The sequence below is a fragment of the Mya arenaria genome, chromosome 17, assembly GCF_026914265.1.
Source record: "Mya arenaria isolate MELC-2E11 chromosome 17, ASM2691426v1".
Classification (NCBI taxonomy): Eukaryota; Metazoa; Mollusca; class Bivalvia; order Myida; family Myidae; genus Mya; species Mya arenaria.
This window is the reverse complement of record NC_069138.1, coordinates 50,026,904-50,038,918: the sequence shown is the minus strand read 5'-3', so window position 1 is coordinate 50,038,918 and position 12,015 is coordinate 50,026,904.

The window sequence follows — 12,015 nt, the reverse complement described above, 5'->3', positions numbered from 1 at the left end:
TACGATCATGCATTAATGAAATCGAGAAAGCTACTGTGCAATAAGTAGTATGTGGATAAAGACTATTTCAATATACGCATGTTACGTATTGCATTGCAAGCTTGGCATTTTGGATACATAAAATATTTCACTCTTCGAGTAATGGGTGTAGTACCTTATACATAAGCACCTCATTGTGCAACTTATGGTATAATTGTGTTTATAAATGTTTTTATAATTTATCTGCGATATGTTGTCCGTCTTTTTAATTTAACTTTATTCCTGTCATTTAAATATTTGACCAACGGAGACAATCATCACATAAGCAAATGTGTACAGTTTTAATGAAGATGCCCAAACATGCAAGTTACATCGTTTGATGATTTTGCTTTTTATTTAGTAAGACGATATATTTCAGTATAAAATATTTTCAATGCTTGAAACACTGACATGCGTTTAATTTTATTACACGGAGAAATCTGTATAAACCACAGAAAGCATTCACTAAGAGTGCATGTCGTGTAGGCGCTCATTTATGTAAATAATGCTTATGGTATCCGTTACAAAAATATGTTAATTGTGGAAGCCGGGAGACCTCATGCTATTTTAGTATCATTTGAATGGGTTTTATGAGCAGATAAAATAATATACAAAAGTACATCCTAATCTATTATGACAGACAAGATGTTTTTTCATCAAAAGATGGCAAAATTGGTTAGTTTATGTCCAATTTAACTTCAAATATAGAGCAATTATTCCAATTCATTTCTAAACATAACATAAGCAATTAGCAAGCAAAGACCTTTCAAATGATACAAGAATTTAATGGAGTCACCCTGCACTACAATTTAACATTAAGCTTTATTAGGCTATCCGATTACTGGCTTAGTTATGGGTTTATATGTTTAAACATAGTTTTACTTGTTTGTGAGTATTCATTCATCGTTCTATTTGATAAAAAAACCCATGTTGATGTGTAGTTATGAAGCCAATTTTAACATTTAAGGAATTCAATGGCTCACTTATATACCATATATATGTTCAAATTGCTTTATACAAATACAGTTATATTTTAAGAATGTACTTTAATCTTTAATTGTTTATTCAAACATTTCGATATACGTGTAAAATAAATACTTTTATGCTACTGTTCATGCCGTACTGCAATTACGTTTTCGTTTGTTTTAGTTTTATCAATATGTTCGATATAAATGCATGTATATTGTTACTATTGTAACGTGATCTTTTTCATTTAATGTTAAACCAAATAGTTTTAATCTTTCTTAAAGCTTTCTTGTTGGTGTTTTTAATGCGCGTAACGCCGTATTGTTGTTTTCCTCCGTTACATGTAATTTTATCAATTAATATAATACATATTCGTGCGTTATGGCGTGATTAGGCTTTTCATTTTTTTTCAGCGAAGGACTGAAACATGTAACACAAAATAAAGGACCACACCAGTTTTGGTTTTACATTGTTTGAAACAGACAAACATAATTTCCTCTGTTGTTTAGAGGTCGGATGGTATCGAAGGCTCATGTGACGTCTGCATTTGAAATAAACAGATATCGTATCCTATTTGGTTTGCTTGTTTCTAAATAACATACACTAATACCTTCTTACGCATGTCACTTATTTAGAATGCCGCTTTGAAATAATTTGTCGATTGTTGATTGGGCAAATAAGTGAAAGTAGACAGTTACAATAGTAATTTGTCGAGATCTTTGGCATTGTTACACATAATACTTGTCACATCTACCGATTGAAAAGTCATTTTTATGAAAAGGTGTAATGCATTTCAAGGCACTTTATGCTCATCTGACGTGCTTTTAATACTTAGTATTTTCCAAAAATGCATTATTAAGTAAGTTGTTAAAGGGTTAACAGTCAAAGTATGTGTGTGTTATACATGTGTATGCATTTAAACAGTTGCCATGGTAACTATAGAGTCTAGTTTTCTTAAGAAACTGTAATTGTTGTCTAAAAACCTTTGTATTTTCAATGTGATACTTTTTAGCATGTCCGCTTCAGTCAATGAAATATTTCTGTTATTTGTTAAACATTTGGTCATACTTTGTATACAATTATATTTATAATTTAACCTTGAAAATTACTGACAATCTCATACTTATATTGAAATATTCAGAATTGCTAGATGGGTTGAAGTTCACCTTTATTACAACTGTCAGGCAAATCATGGCAAGATGTACATAATTCTCCTTTTTAACAAAAAGCGATGTTTAAAGCATTTTTTGTATTTTTATTGAATGGTTACCATGGCAACTATTTTTTTGTTTGCAACTATTAATTGTTAAAATGCAACAGTCAAGCAGTGAATGGAAGAATGTAAATGTTCTTTGTCTTTTACCTTTTTCAAGCTCATTCTTCAAAATATAAAGGAATTTTAAAATTTCTTAAAAATGGACGTTTTTTCATCATATTTTTAAAGTAAAATAATTTGCTTAAAACTTTGTTTAGGTTCTGATATTTAGGAATGTGTATTAAATTTATAGAAAATAAACAAAATGTGTTGTTTGACATTATTCATTTCATTTAAATTCCGAAGTTTTGAATTTGACCTATTTTGCCAGAAAAATTGATAAAAATGTAAAATTAAAAGGGCCATAATTCTGTCAAAAATTGATGGATTTTGAAAAAATGTGCATATTTGAGTTTGTAATGACGTAACCTTTAAAATGATATATCACTTTAATATACCGTATTAAATTAATTTTTTACGTTGTTATTGCTACTTTTATAATATGAAACATATAATTGATCTTGGTTTCCAAGGTCACGGTCAATGGAAAATCTTTCTTGCTAGAAGAAGTTTGTGTCAACTAAATTGTAAAAATAGCATGAACTATATACATGTTCCATGCGAATAAATCGTACTTTGCCAACTTAATAATAATAATGATAATAATAATAATTATAATAAAAGCTTTATTTACCGAAGGTTACACATTAAGACATATGCGAACATATATTCTAATTTTCAATATGGCCTTCAAAGTAAAGAAACAAAAGGAAAACAAACAAACAAACATTATCTTTGAAAATAAGTCAACTGACAATGTTAAAACTAAAAAGATACATTTGCACTTACAACTATAAGACATTCTGTTAATAATTGCATTCATACTTAAATATTCACTGACAGACACTTAAACGACATGACTATAAATTAAACATATACATATGTTAGAGAACATGTAACATAACTTATCATTCACACAATAAATTATACCAATTTACAAGCAAAAGGGATCAACAAAATCTCCTGAAAATTATCGTCCGATAACAAGTTTAAGTTGCTTAGGAAAATTATTTACAGCTGTGCTTAACGAACGGTTAACTAAATTCTCGGATAAGTACAGAATTATTTCTGAAAATCAAGCAGGTTTCCGGAAAAATCATTCCACCTCGGACCATATTTTTACCTTACACTTTTTAACCGAATTATTAAGATTACAGAAACAAAAGCTCTTTGTAGGGTACGTCGATTTCAAACGTTGTTTTGACTCCATCTCTAGAATTGAATTATTCCAAAAATTTATTTCAATGGGCATAGACGGCAAGATTCATAAAATTGTGCGAAATATGTACTCGAACATCAAATCTTGCGTTCAACTTAATGAAAATAGCTCAACAACATTTTCTTGTAACATAGGCTTACGCCAAGGAGAAAATCTTTCTCCAATACTTTTCTCCTATTACCTAAATGATTTGTACGAATTTCTGGATACTATAAATAATGATGGAGTAACGATTGAGTATTTAGTAGAAGATTTAACGAACTATTTAAAAATTCTTGTCCTGTTGTACGCCGATGATACAGTTATACTGGCCAGATCACAAAACGATTTTCAGAAATGCCTTAGTGATTTTAACGAATATTGTCAGCATTGGAAGCTCGAGGTCAATATAAACAAAACAAAGGTCATGATATTTGGGGCGAACAGAAGATCGTTGAGAAGAGCTAGAATCGTTGATAACTATAAGTATTTAGGAATGGTATTTAGCCCAACTGGGAAATTTAATAAAGCCAAAAAACATTTAGCCCAACAAGCAAAAAAGGCTCTTCATTTCCTATACAGAATAATTAATTAACTTGACTTACACTGCGGAAAATGGTTGAATATACGAGAAAGAACGGTCCCGTACATCTTGAATATACGGGCGTGTTCGGACCCGTACACCCAACGTGTACGGGACCCGTACACGAATACGTATACGGAACACCACGTGTACGGACTTCCGTATATTCATCCCCGTACCCGTGGATATACGGAGTTATCATTTTATATAAAAAATATTTTTTATTGCTTTCACGTGTTTTTGAAGAAATACATATTTTAAGCATAGCATTTTTTGCCAAAAAATATATGTATGGATGTACGGAGCCCGTACATCCGCATGTTCGGGATGGATATACTGACCCCGTACATGCAACGTGTACGGGATGAATATACGGACCCCGTACATGCAACGTGTACGGGATGAATATACGGAGCCCGTACACGCAACGTGTACGGGATGGATATACGGACCTCGTACACGCAACGTGTACGGGATGAATATACGGAGCCCGTACACGCAACGTGTGCAGGATGGATATAGGACTCCGTACACGCAACGTGTACGGGATGGATATACGGACTCGTACACGGAACATGTACGGGATGAATATACGGAGTCCGTACACGCAACATGTACGGGGTGGATATTCGGACCCCGTACACGCAACGTGTATGGGATGAATATAGGACCCCGTACACGCAACGTGTACGGGATGGATATACAGACCCGTACATAATCAATATGTACGGACCTTATACGGGATGGACAAAGAAAGGGTTTGACCGTGTTAGACACGAATGATAAGAAATAACAAATAAATGCTGTTTTTTATAAAACATTATTTATAGACAGGTAAAACTACTATTTATATAAGTTCATAAGACTTAAAAATATCATGTTTGAGTAATCAATGTTTAATGTCATTCTAGATCTGCCTTAACAAAATCATTTCATTGTGGCATTTGCTCAATCAGAATGTTATATGATTAAAATTCCAGTGTCTTGTCAAACAACAATTTATACAGGCTGTTAAAACAAACATCATGAAAACATTACACAACTAATTATTAGTAATATGAGTTCCATTCCGCGATTTCTTGGCTTCAGGCATTAGGTCAATTTGCGCACGGACATCAGGTCACTGAAAAAAGAAACTATACAGACACAACAAGCTTATGGCGTACAGACATTTGAAAAGCAGATTTGATACAACACAGCAATATGGCAAATTCATCACCATGAAGTTAGAAAACCCTGTGATAGAAAAACCATTAGAAAATGTGACACAACCTATATATGTCTAAGTCTAGACTTGTTAAAAATGCACTCTCAAGGCATTTAAAACTGTAATCTTTGGCAGTTTTTTAGCAATTGACTGTGATCTTTGTGCTTGAATTGAAAGAATTTATACAAAAGTTAGCTTAATCTGAGACAAAATATTTTATGTCAAAACGGTCAATCTGAGAGAGTGCAGCTCTAAAAAATTCAGCCAGTCCATTCCCAGATGTGATGATAATACATAAACATAAATCTGTGTTGTACATGACATTTCTATGAAAAATTGTCAATGTTTGCCAACTAATATTTAATCAAAGTAAATTCAATACATAGCTTGTATTAATTCATAAAGGCATACATATTTATTATTTTGTTTCCCCTCAAAATTGTACCAGCGAGCCAAAAATTGTCTAATGTCAAACCTTTTAGATTGCCGTCTTTATTCTGATGTGTATTTATTCTAATTAAAAGATATTTTATGCTCACAATGCTGTACCTTAATGAAAATACCAAACCCACATTTCATCAGAATTAAAGTTTATCCGGTTGTTCAATGGTTCACGTTCGAATGATAAATACCTATGCACGGTTCACAGACATAATAATTAACTAATAATCGGTGTCCCATCAAAAAATAAATAACAATTATATCTTATAATATGCTAGCTCGTAGTCTAACCTCATTATTGTTGGGTATTCTTCCTTGTTGTTATTTGGCTCATGTAATGACACAGATGATATCGATTCTCGCACTTTCTGCATCCCACCGTTACGATTGGCTATTGATTATACGCTCTTGATTGGTTTAATGACCAGTCGCTAAATATTGGCTGAAACTTACGCATTTCTTGAAAATTTAAACTAAATATTAAAACTGTTTTATTTACTATTATTATTATAATTATTATATTTGTTGTTATTATTTGTTGTTATTATTATTATTTATTATTATTATTATTATTATTATTATCATTATTATTATTATTATTATTATTATTATTATTATTATTATTATTATTATTATTATTATTATATCAACGTAAATTGAAATTATTATAGTCGCATAAATATGCATAGCAAAAAAGAAAAATTGATGTTGTATGGCTAAAAGCCAAATTAAGCTGATTCTGAGACAAAACGTAAATAAGTAAAAATTGTCAAACTTAAGAGAGTGCAACTTTAAAGATAGGGCATCTTTATTGCAACTCCCTCATACCAATGGATAGGTTAGAGTCAACCGCTATCAATGAAAATCATGCAAACTTGAAATTAATAATTATTGTTCTTGATTTTATTAAGTATTCAGTCTAATTTCTTTAAAAACAGATGCCTCTTATTTTATATATGACATCAGAGCGGATTTCTTCAGCATTCTTCAAGTCAGTTGTCACATTTGTTTAAATACAATAATTAGTGAGATAAGGAAGCTGGCTATCTACATATGTATTTATTTTTCATATGTATTTATTTTTCATTATTTCTATTTATATTTTATTGTGTTATTAAATTTCCCGCAGTCTGTCGAATTAATTAATAAGATTTAGAATTTGTGTGTTTTAGTTGTATTTCGTATAGTTTTATGAGTTTCAAAGCAAATGATCATGTCACTAATTGACATAACGCGGGCTGTCAGTCAAACTAGCCGGCCAATACCCGACTGACCAATCAACGTCCAAATAAGGCGTGGCTTATCAGTCGCCCTTTGTTATCCGCCATGACCTCCGACAATCTGTACTTCAGTTGTATAATACGTTTTTTTTTCTAAATATTTATTACAAATGAGTTCTTTATGATTTAGAGAAAGATTAAACAAATAACGAGAGCCAAAAACACTGACATTAACACAATTACATTGATTTTGACTTCCTCTGCATTTCTTTTACATACATAATAATAAATGAGTATTAAAACTGCACTCTCACAGATTGACCGTTTTGACTATTTTTTTTTGTCTTGGAATGAGCCAATTTTGCGTAATATTCTGGAATTTAATGATATATGACTGCTGACAAATGATCAGATCACAATTGTTGATATTTAGGTTTGAAAATTGATGTTTTATGGCTAAAGGCGTTACAATAATACTAACGTTTTTAAAAAAAAACTAAATATTTCGGCAGTTTTCAAAACAGTTGAGATCTGTTATACTGTGAGGTGTCTTATATGACTGAAATGAAGGCATTGATGCCAAATTCATCAGATGAGACCAAACTTAAATTTGTCAATCTTTAAAGAGCATCTTTATTTCAACTCCTTCATACTCTCTCATACCAATGGGAGGATTAGGGTAAACGGCTTTTAATAAAAGGAAGTTCATAATAGGAATCAAACTATGAAGAAAGTAAGCTAACAATTTTCAATAAAATTAAGATCAAAACAAATCTGGTTTCTTCAAAATTATAACGTAATGCAATTTTAATAAAATGCAATTAAAAAACTTGAAATTAATGAATATTTTTGTTGTGTTTAATAAGTAATCGGTCTCTTTTGACGCCTTATCTTAGATATGATCTTATTTTATCAGCATTCATCAAAGCAGATGTCACAGATAATATAAAATCGTTTGAATACAATTATAAGTGAGATAAACCTGCTGCATATTTATTTACTTATTTTATTCATTTATTTATTTATTTATTTATTTATTTATTTATTTATTTATTTATTTATTTATTTATTTATTTATTTATTTATTTATTTATTTATTTATTTATTTATTTATTTATTTATTTATTTATTTACCATTATTCAATTCATGCATAATATGATAATAATATTTTCCGCAGCTTGTCGATGAAATTAATTAATAATTTTAATAATTCGTGTTTCGTAGATTTATGACCCACTGGCCATGTGGTTATGAAAACAAATGATCTCCGTGCGACATGCACTAATTGAAAAAGCCATAAAAGTACCCGAGAAAAAGACAGTGATGACAATTCTTAAATATATTAGGTGCCACACACACACACACACCATATAATTCCAGTTGAAACTTTAGCATGGCAAGAAATAGAATACGCACACAGGCGGTGTTCGCTCTGTCAGTCAGACATTGGCGACAGCTACCATTAATATTAACGTGCAAATATTTCCAGGATCAAAGAAAAATCTTCATTTCTCGATATTATTGGCAGCATCCAAATATGATAAAGTATAGCAAGCTCCTAAATACAAGTAATAAAAAAACTCTCGTTAATCTGTCAAAGTTCGCTAGATATTTGATGAATCACGTGAAATTTTAACAATTATTAATTACTCTACTTCTTCTCACCTCCAGGCTTGTATTCCAAATCACGCAGCGATCATTATCTCAACAAAGGCCATTATTCATAACTAGTTAAATCTAAATAATCTCATATTAAATGTGTAGCAAGACCAAGACCACTTACACCATTCATAAATTTCTGCACGTGCTTTTTGTACCGCTAGCCAATGAAACGAGGCGAATTTCCATTCATAAAATATCCCGAGGCAAGTTTAAGGGACTTGTTTTTACTACAAATAAGTTAGCAGATCAACGAGTAGTATACATTTGTACATGCAAACTTCTTAAGCTGTAAAACTTTGTATTACATTGATTTCCTTTATCATGCCTGTTAGCGGTTTGTCACTGTACCCGGTGGTAAAATTGCCTCAATTGTTATTTTCCGTCATGTTGTTTACCCAATTGCCTGTATATGTTATTACATGTCTGTTGTAACGATATGTTACCGTGACAAAATAAAAAGTGAATGTGTGTGTGTGGTTATATTTCGTAAATGGCCAAAGGCAAACTATGTCGATTGAAACTTTAGAATTAATGTATCGTTGTTCTCTTAAATGACCCCTTTATTAGAAATTACTATGCTATATCCTAAAGACACAGGGCTATTGATTAACTGAAAATAAGTTGTGCACCAACTTGTAAAAGCAATGTTAACTACATTATATTCTTCAAATTTAGTGACTTCAAATCCATTCACATACTTTCCAAACTGCTCTGAGGACAGTCCTACTTTGATCCCATGCAAAACAAGTTGATTCGGAATTAACTGAATTGGTAAGGTTAAGTCAAGCGTGTAAATACCAATAATAGCCTCAACATTTTGCTACAGACTAGTTAAGTTCATCTTAGGAATAATTTGCTTTCATTTAATTAATATTCAAAAATATCATTCATAAAATGGGTTTGTTTAAATTATACATGAAAATGTTGTTACTGATCCGGAATACCGCACTGAAGCTGACCAAGCCTGGATAAATCTACTGCTGTTGAACTGACCATGCTATGTGACAGTTTGAATAAGTAGGACAAGATCTAACATAAACAGATTTAATGGTAATTGGTAACATAAATACCTGAAACGATTTTCTTGATGCATTTTGAAACAGGGATAGACAAGCACAGAAAATTGGTTAGTTATAACTGATGACCTGAAGAATATAAACAAACACAGCATGTACAACAAATATAAACATCAAATAAACCTTAAAAATTTAAACTTTTTTTAAAACGTTTATTTAAGAAAGTTAGTTGAATGTATATGATGTTATATTTGAATATACGAGTAACATAGTATTGTTAAGATCAAACTCAAAATGATTTTATTAATCTTATCAACATTCATGTCTTACTTTTTTATCAAGTAGCTTAATGCCAATATAAATTAATGGCTTGATTTTCATCCAAATTTATAAATCGGGCCGGGAGTTGACATTGTTTTTTTAATATGACTGTTTCATCATCGAATATGTGTTTATGCCATTTCTTATTGCATAAGGATTCATAAGGATTGGATAATGGACCATATACAAGTTTAGACGAACAACGGTCACCATCGCTACAATTCTCCTTTCTCATACAAAATGTAGGTGAATGTTTACATCGACACCGACTGGTATGTATAAATGCCGTTCCCGGACAATACACTGGACCAATACGCAAATATAAAGAGGTGGGGGAGGGGGCTGGCGGGGATGAAAATTCAGCAATAAATATATAATCGCCTAAATGCTCATGAAACACGGGGAGCGTTATAGCCGCAGGGGACTTCAACGGCCAGTTTCTTCAGGATGGTGGTAAAGGGAGCCAGAAATCACGAAAGCTCACACATTTCATCCAGAAAAACAATTTACTGTCCTGTAATCCGAAAAAGTCTCATACATTTGTACCAACTAGATCTATATTGGATTATATATTTATCGAGCCAACATTCAGAGATCATATAGAATCATTCAAGATAATTGAAAGTGAAGAGATATTTACGTCAGACCATCTTCCGCTTATCATGTCATTTCATGTTGAACCTAAAACGCAGACATTAAATATTAGGGGGCCATGCATTGCGTGGCACAAGTGTACTAGCGAGCAGTTTGGAAATTATCAAAACTCTATACAATGTGACCTTAAATGTGTTTTAGAAACAGCAAGTGAAAAATGCGACCCGAACTTTTTGAACACTCTGATCACAGAAGCGCTTCACAGTGCTGCGCGTCGTTTGCCGGTCAGTAAGTTTAACAAGAGGGCTAAACCCTACTGGTGCAAGGAGGTTAAGGTCGCACATACCATCGCGAGGCGCCTGCGTAGAATGTGGATGGCGGCAGGGCGCCCAAGGGGGAATGACCATGTGTCATACCGACAGTACAAACAGGCCAAAGCAAACTTTCGAATCATAAAAAGGAAAAAGCAAGATGAGAGCGAAAATAATTACTTTGATGAGCTTAACAAAACCGCTGAACTTGACTACAAGTTATTTTGGAAAACACTAAAGCGTAAAAGTGGGAAGCGTCCTGATATTTGCAGTGATTTAATTATTGATGGCACCAAGTACAGTGACGATAAAGTGGTAGACGGCTTCCAGGATTACTTCAAAAGTGTATTTAATCAGGAATACCCGCTTTCATCAAACGATATTGAAACACTAAACTGCGTAAATATTTTTGCCGCAAATGATAATTTAAACAACCCAAACTTGTTAGCAAACATTGAAATCAAGGAAATAGACCACGTTATACATACTCTTAATAAACAGAAATCGCCAGGAATAGACAATGTTCTCAACGAACACATTATACATGGTGGCGTGATTATTCGAGATGCGCTTATCAAGCTTTTTAACTCTGTGTGACGTAACGAGAAAGTCCCAGATATATGGAAATAAAGGGTAAAACTAAAAGCGACCCTAACAGCTATAGACCTGTCTCGTTACTTCCGTGTACCTGTAAAATATTTGAACGGATACTGCTGACAAGAATTAACAACCATGTGACCACCTCTAATTTACCATTCCCGTCGGCACAGCAACAAGGCTTCCAGAAAGGACTTAGCTGCATTACAACTGCATTCAACCTCCAGGAAACAGTTTATACACAGATTGAGAGTGGCAGTAATGCATACACCGCTTGTCTCGACCAGAAAGCTGCGTTCGATTCGGTGTGGCACGGTGGTCTATTTTACAAACTTGGACAGTTGGGAATATGTGGAAAACTATTGCGCTTAATAATACAATCATACAGCAGTCTTAAATGCGTAGTTCGTACAAACGGGAGTACATCAAAGGCCATTAACGTTAAACGCTCAGTTCGGCAGGGAGAAGTTTTGTCAACTTTTTTCTATTTAATATACATCAATGAACTACTCGTCACACTCGAGAACAGTAACTACGGAAGCAGTGTCATGTCAGTCAAGGCAGG